General features: G+C 37.4%; 1 long non-coding RNA gene across 2 annotated transcripts in view; it reads right to left on the bottom strand.

Annotated features, from left to right (window-relative positions):
* LOC127483821 (uncharacterized) overlaps nt 1-13,609 on the bottom strand; it is a 55,009-nt gene that overhangs the window by 39,876 nt on the left and 1,524 nt on the right. For both annotated transcript variants that reach the window (XR_016217357.1, XR_016217356.1), the window contains exon 2: nt 5,340-5,436. This is a non-coding gene — a long non-coding RNA (uncharacterized LOC127483821). The remainder of the gene's footprint in view (nt 1-5,339; nt 5,437-13,609) is intronic.

Genomic DNA, 13,609 nt, shown 5'->3' with positions numbered 1-13,609 from the left:
GCAACAGAGAGAGGACCTGGGTCCGGGCGTAGGCCAGGTTGAAGCTAGGAGCCCGGAACTCTATCTCAGCCTGGCATATGGTTGGCAGAGACCCAAGTACCTGCCATTACCCCTTGCCTCCCAAGGTGCACATTAGCAGGAAGCTGGATCAAAATTGGAGCCAGCGTCTTACCTGGTACACCAAATGCCCAGCTCAATAAGCCACATTTAAAAATAAAGCTTTGGTATCTAATTTATTAATGTAGGGATGGTTTATCTTAGAAATTCATAGCGTGGTAGAAAACCTGTATATTTCAGGGTACATCATGATGCTCACAGGTTGCAAATTATAGAGCAAGAAAGAAACTACATGATATGGTGTTCAGTGGGGGAAAAATTATCAGATTATGCACCCTTACTATCTAAGGATATTTTATGGCAGCATCTCTGTGCTTGTATTCATATGGCTCAAAGTAATTTCATCCACAAATTGCACATTTAATTGTGTGAAACATTATTATATAATTTCAAGGATATAATAATCTTACAAACTATATAGTATATTTAATATTATTTTCATCTCATAGATAAGAAACTAGATATAATTTCTTGTGCAAATGTCCCACACATAGGTCAACAAATGCACTGGAGATACAAAACATTAAAGATTTGTTTTCATCAATTTCTATGAATACTGATGAACTTTTATTGAGAGAGGAATGAATTCATGACCATGGCTCATTTAAAAATACATACATTTACATATAGAAAATTGAATGATCATTTTAAATTAAAATGCTGCACTAATGATATCTGTGGTTAACACATCCAAAGATTTTATTTGTAATGTGTTTGTGATCAATTGTGACCACTATTCTAAGGCCAAACAGATTTTTTTCTCATCTCACTTTAAGAAACATCAAATTCATTTAAAAATGACTCTGTTTCTAAAGCTTTATATTTTGAAAGTAAAATATTTGTACTTCCGTACATGTAGTCATTTTGAATTTCACTTTGTATCTTCCTTGGACTATATCCCAATATGAAGAAAAATGCTGACCATATATGTTCTCTACAGCTAATACATGGAGGTTTACTTGGATTCCTAATAGGTTACCCATACAAATGACACTTTGTTTCCATTTGAAAAAAAATACCAGAAGTTGCATTACTTAATGCATGTTTTAAATGATGATGAAATCAGATCAGACCTATTGTCATGTTTAATCCCAGTGAGAGTCAAGTTGGGAATTGATAATTTCTTCTTTTTCTTTTTTCTTTTTTTTTTTTTTTACAGAAGATCAGTTTAGTATACATTAAGTAAAGATTTCAACAGTTTGTACCCACACAGAAACACAAAGTGAAATATACTGTTTGAATACTCGTTATAGCATTAAATCTCAATGTACAGCACATTAAGACAGAGATCCTACATGAGGAGTAAGTGCACAGTGACTCCTGTTGTTGACTTTACAAATTGACACTCCTGTTTATGGCATCAGTAATCAACCTATGCTCCAGTCATGAGTTTCCAAGGCTATGGAAGCCCCTTGAGTTCTCCGACTCTTATCTTGTTTAGACAAGGTCATAGTCAAAGTGGAGGTTCTCTCCTCCCTTCAGAGAAAGGTACCTCCTTCTTTGAAGACCTGTTTTTTCCACTGGGATCTCACTCACAGAGATCTTTCATTTAGGGGTTTTTTGTTTGTTTGTTTGTTTGTTTGTTTTTTGCCGGAGTGTCTTGGCTTTCCATGCCTGAAATACTCTCATGGGCTTTTCAGCCAGATCGGAATGCCTTTAGGGCTGATTCTGAGGCCAGAGTGCTGTTTAGGACATCCACCATTCTATGAGTCTGCTGAGTATATTGCTTCCAATGTTGGATCACTCTCCCCTTTATTTATTTTATTGGTTAGTATTATCAGGTACTAGAGTTGTTTATGTGCTCCCTTTGACTCTTAGTCCTTTCATTATGATCAATTGTGAACTGAAATTGATCACTTGGAATAGTGAGATGGCATTTGTACATGCTACCTTGATGGGATTAAATTGGAGTCCCCTGGTATGTTTCTAACTCTACCATTTGGGGCAAGTCAGCTTGAGCATGTCCCAAATTGTACATCTCTTCCCTCTCTTATTCCCACTCTTATGTTTAACAGGGATCACATTTCAGTTAAATTTCAACACTTAAGAATAACTGTGTATTAATTACAGAATTAAACCAGTCATATTAAGTAGAACAGACAAAAAAACTACTAAGAGGGATAATGTATTAAGTTGTTCATTAACAGTCAGGGCTATGCTGATCAAGTCACCGTTTCTCATAGTGTCCATTTCACTTCAACAGGTTTCCTTTTTTGTGTTCAGTCAGTTGTCACCGATCAGGGAGAACATATGGTATTTGTCCCTTTGGGACTGGCTTATTTCACTCAGCATGATGTGTTCCAGATTCCTCCATTTTGTTGCAAATGACTGGATTTCGTTGTTTCTTACTGCGGTATAGTATTCTAAAGAATACATATCCCATAATTTCTTTATCCAGTCTACCATTGATGGGCATTTAGGTTGGTTCCAGGTGTTGGCTATTGTGAATTGTGCTGCAATAAACATTAGGGTGCAGACCGCTTTTTTGTTTGCCAATTTAAATTCCTTTGGGCCGGCGCCATGGCTCAATAGGCTAATCCTCCGCCTTGCGGCGCCGGCACACCGGGTTCTAGTCCCGGTTGGGGCGCCGGATTCTGTCCCGGTTGCCCCTCTTCCAGGCCAGCTCTCTGCTATGGCCAGGGAGTGCAGTGGAGGATGGCCCAGGTGCTTGGGCCCTGCACCCCATGGGAGACCAGGAAAAAGCACCTGGCTCCTGGCTCCTGCCAGGATCAGCGCGGTGCGCTGGCTGCAGCGGCGGCCATTGGAGGGTGAACCAACGGCAAAAGGAAGACCTTTCTCTCTCTGTCTCTCTCTCTCACTGTCCACTCTGCCTGTAAAAAAAAAAAAAAAAAAAAAAAAAAAAAAGAAAGGCTTTAAAAAATTCCTTTGGGTAAATTCCAAGGAGTGGGATGGCTGGGTCGAACGGTAGAGTTATATTCAGGTTTCTGAGGAATTTCCAGATTGACTTCCATAGTGGCTTGTCCAGTTTGCATTCCCACCAACAGTGGGTTAGTGTCTCTTTTTCCCCACATCCTCGCCAGCATCTGTTGTTGGTAGATTTCTGTATGTGAGCCATTCTAACTGGGTTGAGGTGAAACCTCATTGTGGTTTTGATTTGCATTTCCCTGATTGCTAGTGATCTTGAACATTTTTTCATGTGTCTGTTGGCCATTTGGATTTCCTCTTTTGAAAAATGTCTATTGAGGTCCTTGGCCCATCTCTTAAGTGGGTTGTTGGTTTTGTTTTTGTGGAGTTTCTTGATCTCTTTGTAGATTCTGGTTATCAACCCTTTATCAGTTGCATAGTTTGCAAATATTTTTTTCCCATTCTGTCGGTTGTCTCTTCACTCTCCTGACTGTTTCTTTTGCAGTACAGAAACTTCTCAATTTGATGCAATCCCAATAGTTGATTTTGGCTTTGACTGCCTGTGCCTCCCGGGTGTTTTCCAGAAACTCTTTGCCTGTGCCAATATCTTGAAGGGTTTCTCCAATGTTCTCTAATAACTTGATGGTGTCAGGTCATAGATTTAGGTCTTTAATCCATGTTGAGTGGATTTTTGTGTAAGATGTAAGGTAGGGGTCTTGCTTCATGATTCTGCACGTGGAAATCCAGTTTTCCCAGCACAATTTATTGAATAGACTGTCCTTGCTCCAGGAATTGGTTTTAGATCCTTGATCAAATATAAGTTGGCTGTAGATGTTTGGGTTGATTTCTGGTGTTTCAATTCTGTTCCATTGGTCTATCCATCTGTTTCTGTACCAGTACCATGCTGTTTTGATTACAACTGCCCTGTAGTATGTCCTGAAATCTGGTATTGTGATGCCTCCGGCTTTGTTTTTGTTGTCCAAGATTGCTTTAGCTATTCGAGGTCTCTTTTGCCTCCATATAAATTTCAGCACCATTTTTTCCAGATCTGAGAAGAAGGTCTTCGGTATCTTGATTGGTATTGCATTGAATCTATAAATTGCTTTTGGGAGAATGGACATTTTGATGATATTGATTCTTCCAATCCTTGAGCATGGAAGATTTTTCCATTTCTTGGTATCCTCTTCTATTTCTTTCTTTAAGGTTTTGTAATTTTCATCGTAGAGATCTTTAACATCTTTGGTTAAGTTTATTCCAAGGTATTTGATTGTTTTTGTAGCTATTGTGAATGGGATAGATTTTAGAAGTTCTTCCTCTCCATGGCATTGCTTGTGTATACAAAGGCTGTTGATTTTTGTGCATTGATTTTATACCCTGCTACTTTGCTAAAATCTTCTATGAGTTCCAATAGTCTCTTAGTAGAGTTCTTTGGGTCCCCTAAATAAAGAATCATATCATCTGCAAAGAGGGATAGTTTGAGTTCTTCCTTCCCAATTTGTTCCCTTTAATTTCTTTTTCTTGCCTAATAGCTCTGGCTAGAACCTCCAGATCTATATTGAATAGCAGTGGTGAGAGTGGGCATCCCTGTCTGGTACCAGATCTCAGTGGAAATGCTTCCAACTTTTCCCCATTCAATAGGATATTGGCTGTGGGTTTTTCATAGATTGCTTTGATTGTATTGAGGAATGTTCCTTCCAAACCCAGTTTGCTTAGAGTTTTCATCATGAACGGGTGTTGTATTTTATCAAATACTTTCTCAGCGTCTATTGAGATAATCATATGGTTTTTCTTCTGCAGTCTGTTAATGTGGTGTATCACATTGATTGTTTTGTTCATGTTTTAAAACAATCACATCGGCTTACTATCTAAGGATATTTGCTGAAGCATCTGTGTTCCATTTGTAATCAAGCTCCTACATTACTAGGTACATATAAAATATTCATTTACTAGATGTTAAATATGACTTTTGACACTGCAATGTTAAAGATGAAAATATTCCTCAAAATTATGTAATATTCTAACAGGAAAATGTTCTTATATGGGCATGCATAGTGGTATAAAAATAAGATCAAAATGTCTGCCTGATATATTTCAAAAGAGTTATATGATAATTAATAATAACTCCCATCTAATGAGTATTTACTGAATGCTCTACAAGTCCTTGAAAAAACATTTTAGCCTGCCTTAATTTCTTTTGAAAATATAATGGGAGTTTGATGATGTCCTTTGAAAATACTACTTCTTTGTCTTTGTTTAGTAATGGACTCTTATGTTGATTTCCAGTTTCATTCTGATCCATTTCCATTTACAGCTTAATCCTGTTTCCCATTCAAAACACTCTATGGGATAACATTTACCTTTTCATGACTTCCCAGCACAAATTAGCATTTTCTTTAACAGGATTCTTTGTCTTTCTCCATTTTTCATGTGCATATCAGATGAGTAGCTCTTGGTCTGGAACAATAGAGTGCAAAAGGAAAACAACTAAATAGAACTTGAATTAAAAAAGCCACCAAATTGATACTTTCATTATTGTACAAATGTCACAGATTAATCTTATGGTTAGATTCAAGCTGTTCACAGTAAAATTTTCAGTCAATGCATTTACCATTCTGTGAAGTCAGTATGGAAAAGTGGCTTAAAATGATTAACAACTTAAGTGTCAGTGAATTCTCATTCATCTACAAATCAAATATTAAACTCTCTAACATTTCAATCCATTTCCCTGCCACTTTTTAAAATAATGACTAATAAAACCACCAGCACATCCTAATGCAGACTCAATGCTCATAGTATGAGCCTCACAGACCCATCTGTCTAGATTCTTGATGTATATAAAAGTATAATTGTGAGGGGTTGTTGTGGTGCAGTGGGTTAAGCGATTGCCTATAATGCTGAAATCTTATATGATACACTAGTTTGAGTCTTGGCTTCTCCACTTCTGATCCAGCTCCCTGTTAATGCACCTGGGAAAGCAGCAAAGCAACAGAAGATGTTCCAAATATTTGGGCCCCTGCCACCTACATGGGAGACCACCCCCCACAACATGTACATCATATATGGGAGCCAGTTCCAGTCCCAGCTGCTCCACTGCTGATCTAGCATCCTGCTAATGAGCCTGGGAAATCAGCAGAAAATGGTCCTATATACTCTGAGGAGACCCTTATGAAGCTCCTGGTTCCTGGCATTGGCCTGGCCCAGCCCTGGCCATTGCAGCCATTTAGGGAGTGAACCAGTGGATGGAAAACCTCTTTCTATCTCCCTTTCTAACTATGCCTTTCAAATATATAAAAAATAAATCTTTTTAAAAAAGGTTTTGTTACAATCTAACTCCATATTAGAAAACACTAACAATATCCATTCTTCAAAATATTTCAGTCACTAGGCATTTCCAAATGCACATCACTAAGAATACTATTAGTATTCAAGAGATCAACTGTATGTGTATGTGTAAGGATTTTCAAAGGATTTGAGAAACCAAGTTAGATTACCCTTTTCCTTAGAGGCTATCTTTTCCTACTTTTTTTTTCTTTTAGCATACCGTCTATAAATCCTATTTCTATTTCTCATCACAGAGGAGCCTGTTGCCAATATTAGCCAGTTGTGATGGCTAAAGTAATAGTAATATTATATGTTATGTAGACATTGAAATATTTAATAAAATATAACATTAAACTCATGATTCTGGGAGATTAGAAACTGGTAGGGAAAGATTATGTAACAAACACTGGTGAGCTTTCAGAAATACTGTTCTAATAACAAGAACAATTCAGGCCTGATGAACATATTGATATTTGGTTTGAGGCCAGATATATTATAATTAGAGAACCAACTATTTCATATATACACATCCATATATCAATATTCATATATCAGAGAATTTAACACACACACACAAATGAGGCTAATACAAAAGTATAACTTTTAGACACTGGATATCTGAAACAGATGGTTTACCATATTAAGATGTACATATAGAGAACTGATGCCCTTGTGGTATAGTCAAAGCAGCACAGTTCCTTTTCACACTTCTAGGAAATGGAGTTAGCCTTGCAGCCAGAGATGGCAAAAGTTTATTCCTTTTAATTAAAAGATAAGTTTATCTTGTTACAAATGTTTGCAATCCATGCACAGTATTTTTTTTTAACTTTTATTTAATGAATATAAATTTCCAAAGTACGATTTATGGATTACAATGGCTTCCCCCACATACCGTCCCTCCCACCCACTACCCTCCCCTTTCCCACTCCCTCTCCCCTTCCATTCACATCAAGATTCATTTTCGATTATCTTAATATACAGAAGATCAGCTTAGTATACATTAAGTAAGGATTTCAACAGTTTGCTCACACAAAAACAAAAAGTGAAAAATCATAGATGATTTTTTTAAAATGATGATGAAATCAGATCAGACCTATTGTCATGTTTAATCCCAGTGAGAGTCAAGTTGGGAGTTGACAATTTTTTTTTTTTTTTTTTTTTTACAGAGGATCAGTTTAGTATACATTAGGTAAAGATTTCAACAGTTTGCACCCCCATAGAAACACAAAGTGAAATATATTGTTTGAGTACTCGTTATAGCATTAAATCTCAATACACAGCACATTAAGGTATCCTACATGAGGAGTAAGTGCACAGTGACTCCTGTTGTTGACTTTACCAATTGACACTCCTGTCTATGGCATCAGTAGTCTCCCTATGCTCCGGTCATGAGTTTCCAAGGCTATGGAAGCCCTCTGAGTTCTCCGATTCTTATCTTGTTTAGACAAGGTCATAGTCAAAGTGGAGGTTCTCTCCTCCCTTCAGAGAAAGGTACCTCCTTCTTTGAAGACCTGTTCTTTCCACTGGGATCTCACTCGCAGAGATCTTTTGCCAGAGTGTCTTGGCTTTCCATGCCTGAAATACTCTCATGGGCTTTTCAGCCAGATCCGAATGCCTTTTTAATTTAATATTTTATTTATTCTGTGATATAATGTATTTTTAATTTAGCAAAAATTATTGCTAATGTTGTAAAGACAGAAGTACCTACTGGAGATAAAGTCTGTATTTTTCTCTTACCATTCTGTGTTGCTCCCCTCTCTTCATCTCCTCCCATTTATGTTCTCTTTTTTTAAAACAATTAGTCAATTGAAAGGCACAGTTAGAGAAAGAGGGATAGGCAAAGAGGGAGGGAGGGAAGTGGAAAAGAGAGGGAGAGGGAGAGGAAGAGAGAGAAAAAGAGAGAGAGAATTTTCCATCTGCTGGTACACTCCCCAAGCTGGGCCAGGCTGAAACTAGGAGCTTCATTCAGGTCTCCTATGTGGGTGAAGAGGCCCAAGCACTTGGGCCATCATCCGCAGCTTTCCCAGGCTCTTTAGCAAGGAGTTGGATGGGAAGTGGAGCAGCTGGGGCTAGAACCAGCACCCATATGGGCAGCAGTTTAACCCACTGTGGCACAGCAACAGCCTGCTATGTTCTCTTCTTTACTCCCCAATACCCTTTATCCAAAAATATCTCGTATATCAAAGAAGTTTATATATCTCACTTTTTAAAATACAAGTAAAGCACCACAGCTGGTAAATTGGATTTGTTCCAGACAAATTCAAGAGTATGAGTTGGTTGGGCGCTTACACATACCGTGGTAATCTGATGTTACTGAACATGTAGTGTACACAAGGGTAGATAAAAAAAAAAAAAAAAAAAAAAAAAAAAAAAAAAAAAACTAAGAGAAAAATTCCTCATGAATAGAGTGAAACTAAACAAGTAGAAATTTGAAAAAAATAGATATTATCTATAAAAGTCATAAATAGATTGATGATAGACTAGTATAAAGCCGTTCAAAATAGTATTGTACTTATTTAGTGAAATAATATGGGTCAAAACAACCATGCTAGAAGTAACAGCATAGTAAAGTATCAGTAGGTATGAACCATAAAAACTAAGGCTTGAAATATTACCCAGATAAGTCTAATATGGCTATCCTTAACCACACTGAAATCTAGCATTGAATGCTATTACAATTCCAACATTTCTCTCAAGCTTTCATACATACTAAATTATTCCTTAAGTTAATTCTTAATTTTAAAAATTGCTTGCCTAACAAACAATATATGTTACTACATTATATATATATATATAAAACTATATATATAAAACTATATATATATATATATATATATATATTATGTAAACTTCACTTAAAAACAAACAAAACACAGAGCAGGTATTTGGCCTGATCAGAAATCTGGATTGAAACCCCGGTTCCCAACTTTGTCCCTGCAATCACTGTAGCCACTGGAGGAATGAACTAGTGAAAGGGACCATTCATATTCATATTCATTCATTCATTCTTTCTTTCTCTGGGAAAAAAGGCCTAAAACAAAAAAATCATTATTATAATACTTTGACATATTTTATACGTTCTTAAAAATGCTACTGGTCTTTAAAGAAATTAAATCCCTACTGTATTTAAAACTTGAATCTTGCTTTTTATTTATGGCATAAATTTATTTTGAGAGTCACCGCTTTTGGGAAATTTAAATGCTTTTTCCTATTTTATTACGGTATTGTTCAAAACTTCATTAAGTAAGCATCCCTTTTAAACATTGGTTGGCTCGATAAATGGTCATTAACTTTTTATGATAGTAAGAAAAGTAAATTACAGACCTGAACATCACAGGATATGTTAGGTTTTCAGTCAGTCGTAAATGTAAGAATGTACTGTCCCACTCCTTCAGATTTTGTTGTTTATTTTCTTAGTTGCTGCAAGGATCACCTGCTGCCAGGTCACAGATGAATCTTTCCCTTGGATCTGCATCACAGCTTTACCCCAGGCTGAATTTCCTACCAGTTCTTGAACCATGCATGGTATAAAGCCCCAGATGCTCATTTCAAATGACAATTTCGGGGGATATCTCAGCTGCTGAATACTCTCAAAGCATTGCAATATAACCTCTCCTGCATCTGATCTTGCTTGCTTATTCCATCACAGATCTTTATACTGTGACAACCTCCAATAAATTTCCTATATATCAATGTATATTTTAGAGTCTATTCCTAGAGAACTTACTCAAATAGAATTGTTTCAGTTTTTTTTTTTACAGGTAAATGGGAATTTTATTTTGATGTCTCCTGATAGCAAAGGCAAATGAAAGAAATCATATCTCTTCCATGGGTTTTTTAATAATATAATAATTTTATCCCTTTTTTCCATTCTTCTGGATTTTAAAAGTAACATCTTGGATATAGCATTAACTATTATTTTTATATTTGCCATAGCAAACTTTTATGTGTACCTATTCTGTGCCAGGTATTTCTCAAGTACTGAATCTCCATTATTAAATTTAACATTCTAAAGTGTATTGATTTGTATTTTTTTGAAAGGCAGAATGACAAAGAGAGAGAGAGGGAGGAAGGAAGGGAAGGAGAGAGATATCTTCAATCTGCTGGATCACTTGCTAAATGCCAACAACAGCCTGAGCAGGGTCAAGTCAAAATCAGTAGCCATGAACCCCATTAGGGTATCTCATGTGGGTGGCAAGAATTCCAATATTTGATCCATCATCTGCTACCCCCCGGGATGCACATTAGCAGGAAGCTATCATTAGAAGTGGAGATAGGACTTGAGCTCAGGCACTCCAATATGGGATGTAAGACTCCCAAGTAGCAACCAAATATTTGTACCATAATGTTCACTCAAATTATTACAATTTTTGCAGGACCAAACCATCTATATAAATAGTTTCTATACTATAGTTGGGGTTTTTATATTTTTTTTCAAATGTAGTCCTGAGGTCTCTCTTTATGAGTAGCCATAAGCCAAAATAGCCACTTTCTAGTTCAGCCCTGAGTGAGAGAAAGTTATATTTCAGCATGTAGTTCAAGTGAGACACAATGAGGAAATAAAAGCAAAATGCATGCAGCAGAAGGAATTTATTAGCAACAGGTCCTGAAAACATGTGGCATGTCATAGTTGTTTGAAACTCAGTCATACCACATCATGTTGGCCTAGTTAAAATTCTTTCCCCTGTGTGAAGTCTGGTATCAGTGGGAAGTCTGGAGGTGACAGGGTCCTCAATCAACTGGTATGGAGGTGGTGGAAGCTGAGAGTACCTGGGGTTCCATGCCTTTAAAGTCCATGGGCATTACCCCCTCGGGGCTTGTAGACTGGCTAAGTTAAAGAAAATATCCACTAAGGGTAGAAATTGAATGACCCTGATTTTGAGCACTAGGTTTTATTGCAGTTGGCAATTATGTAGTAAGCTGGATTGGGGTCAGACCAATGAAGAACAAGTGTGCTATGTGGCAAATAATCACACAGGGGAAAGAATTTTAACTAGGCCAACATGATGTGGTATGACTGAGTTTCAAACAACTATGACATGCCTAAAAATGGATGCCAAAGGCAGCACTTATATTAAACATATTTAAGACATTCAAAAATTGATTTTTATTTATGATTCAAGGAATATCTTTTTAATATCAAATTTCCTTGGACAGGATTATGCTTTTATTATTATTCTCCCATACTACAAATGAAAGGAGAGTATATATTAACAATTCATAATGATGTTACATCACATGAATTTTTGTGTTTGGTTACTTAATATTATTTGTCTTGTGCTAATATTACATATATTAATGCTTCCTGTGTGTGTTGTATAGACATTTCACAAACATGCTTTTAAAAATACCTATGTTTTTCTTAACCTCATGTTAAATTATGTTTAAAAGATGCGGAAGTGGGGCCAGCACTGTGGTGCAGCGGGTTAAAGCCCTGGCCTGAAGCGCCGGCATCCCATATGGGCGCCGGTTCTAGTCCCGGCTGTTCCTCTTCGATCCAGCTCTCTGCTATGGCCTGAGAAAGTAATAGAAGATGGCCCAAGTCCATGGGCCCCTACACTCACATGGGAGCCCTGGAAGAAGCTCCTGGCTCCTGGCTTCGGATCAGCACAGCTCTGGCCGTTATGGCCATCTGGGGAGTGAACCAGCAGATGGAAGACCTCTCTCTCTGTTTCTACCTCTCTCTGTGGCTCTGTTTTTCAAATAAATAAAATAACTCTTAAAAAAGATTCAGAAGTTATGAAAAAACAGATCCTCTCTTAAGGATGGCATGGGCATTTAGCCTTGTAGTTGAGTTGCCAAATAAGATACCTGTGTCTCACGTTGGAGTACCTTGGTTTGATACCTGGATCTGGCTCCTGATCCTAACCTCTTGGTAAGGTGAACTCTGGGAGTGGTTGTGATGGCTCAATTAATTGAGTCCATGCTACATGCACAGCTGACCAGGATTGAGTTCTCAGCTTTTATCTGGACGAACCCAACTGATGTGGATATTTGGGAAGTGAACCAGTGTATGACAGCATTCAGTCAATCTAGGTGAACTCCTAGACAAATCAAATAGTTTAAAACTTCAATTTAAAAAATTAGCTAAATATGAATATTTCTTTGATTTTAATAAGTTTGTAATATAACACACTTAATTATTTTAATGAGAACTAGGCATTCTGAACTTGCAAAATTTCTTACATTACTTATTGATCAGATAAGTTATTACTTTTAAATAAACATCTAAGTTTGAAAACATAATTTGGGACATGCTCAGGCTGACTTGCCCCAAGTGGTGGAGTTGGAAGCATACCAGGGGATTCCAATTCAATCCCATCGAGGTGGCATGTACCAATGCCATCTCACTGTTCCAGGTGATCAATTTCAGTTCACAGTTGGTCATGGTGGAGGGACTGGGAGTCAAAGGGAGCACATAGACAAGTCTAGTACCTGCTAACGCTAACTGATGGAGTAAATAAAGGGGAGAGTGATCCAACATGGGAAGTGAGATACTCAGCAGACTCATAGAATGGCAGATGTCCTAAATAGCACTCTGGCCTCAGAATCAGCCCTAAAGGCATTCGGAGCTGGCTGAAAAGCTCATGAGAGTATTTCAGGCATGGAAAGCCAAGACACTCTGGCAAAAGATCTCTGCGAGTGAGATCCCAGTGGAAAGAACAGGTCTTCAAAGAAGGAGGTACCTTTCTCTGAAGGGAGGAGAGAACCTCCACTTTGACTATGACCTTGTCTAAACAAGATAAGAGTCGGAGAACTCAGAGGGCTTCCATAGCCTTGGAAACTCATGACTGGAGCATAGGGAGATTACTGATGCCATAGACAGGAGTGTCAATTGGTAAAGTCAACAACAGGAGTCACTGTGCACTTACTCCTCATGTAGGATCTCTATCCTTAATGTGCTGTACATTGAGATTTAATGCTATAACGAGTACTCAAACAATATATTTCACCTTGTGTTTCTATGGGGGTGCAAACTGTTGAAATCCTTACTTAATGCATACTAAACTGATCCTCTGTAAAAAAAAAAATAAATAAATAAATAAATTATCAATTCCCAACTTGACTCTCACTGGGATTAAACATGACAATAGGTCTGCTCTGATTTCGTCATCATTTAAAAAATCATCTATTATTTTTCACTTTATGTTTCTGTGTGGGAGCAAACTGTTGAAATCCATACTTAATGTATACTAAGCTGATCTTCTGTATAATAAGATAATCGAAAATGAATCTTGATGTGAATGGAAGGGGAGAGGGAGTGGGAAAGGGGAGGGTTGTGGGTGGGAGGGACGGTATGGGGGGG

Source organism: Oryctolagus cuniculus, chromosome 12 (assembly GCF_051225735.1).
Source record: "Oryctolagus cuniculus isolate XC-2025 breed Fujian yellow rabbit chromosome 12, ASM5122573v1, whole genome shotgun sequence".
Taxonomy (NCBI): Eukaryota; Metazoa; Chordata; class Mammalia; order Lagomorpha; family Leporidae; genus Oryctolagus; species Oryctolagus cuniculus.
The sequence above is the reverse complement of the archived record's forward strand: the minus strand, read 5'-3'. Positions and strand labels throughout refer to the sequence as shown.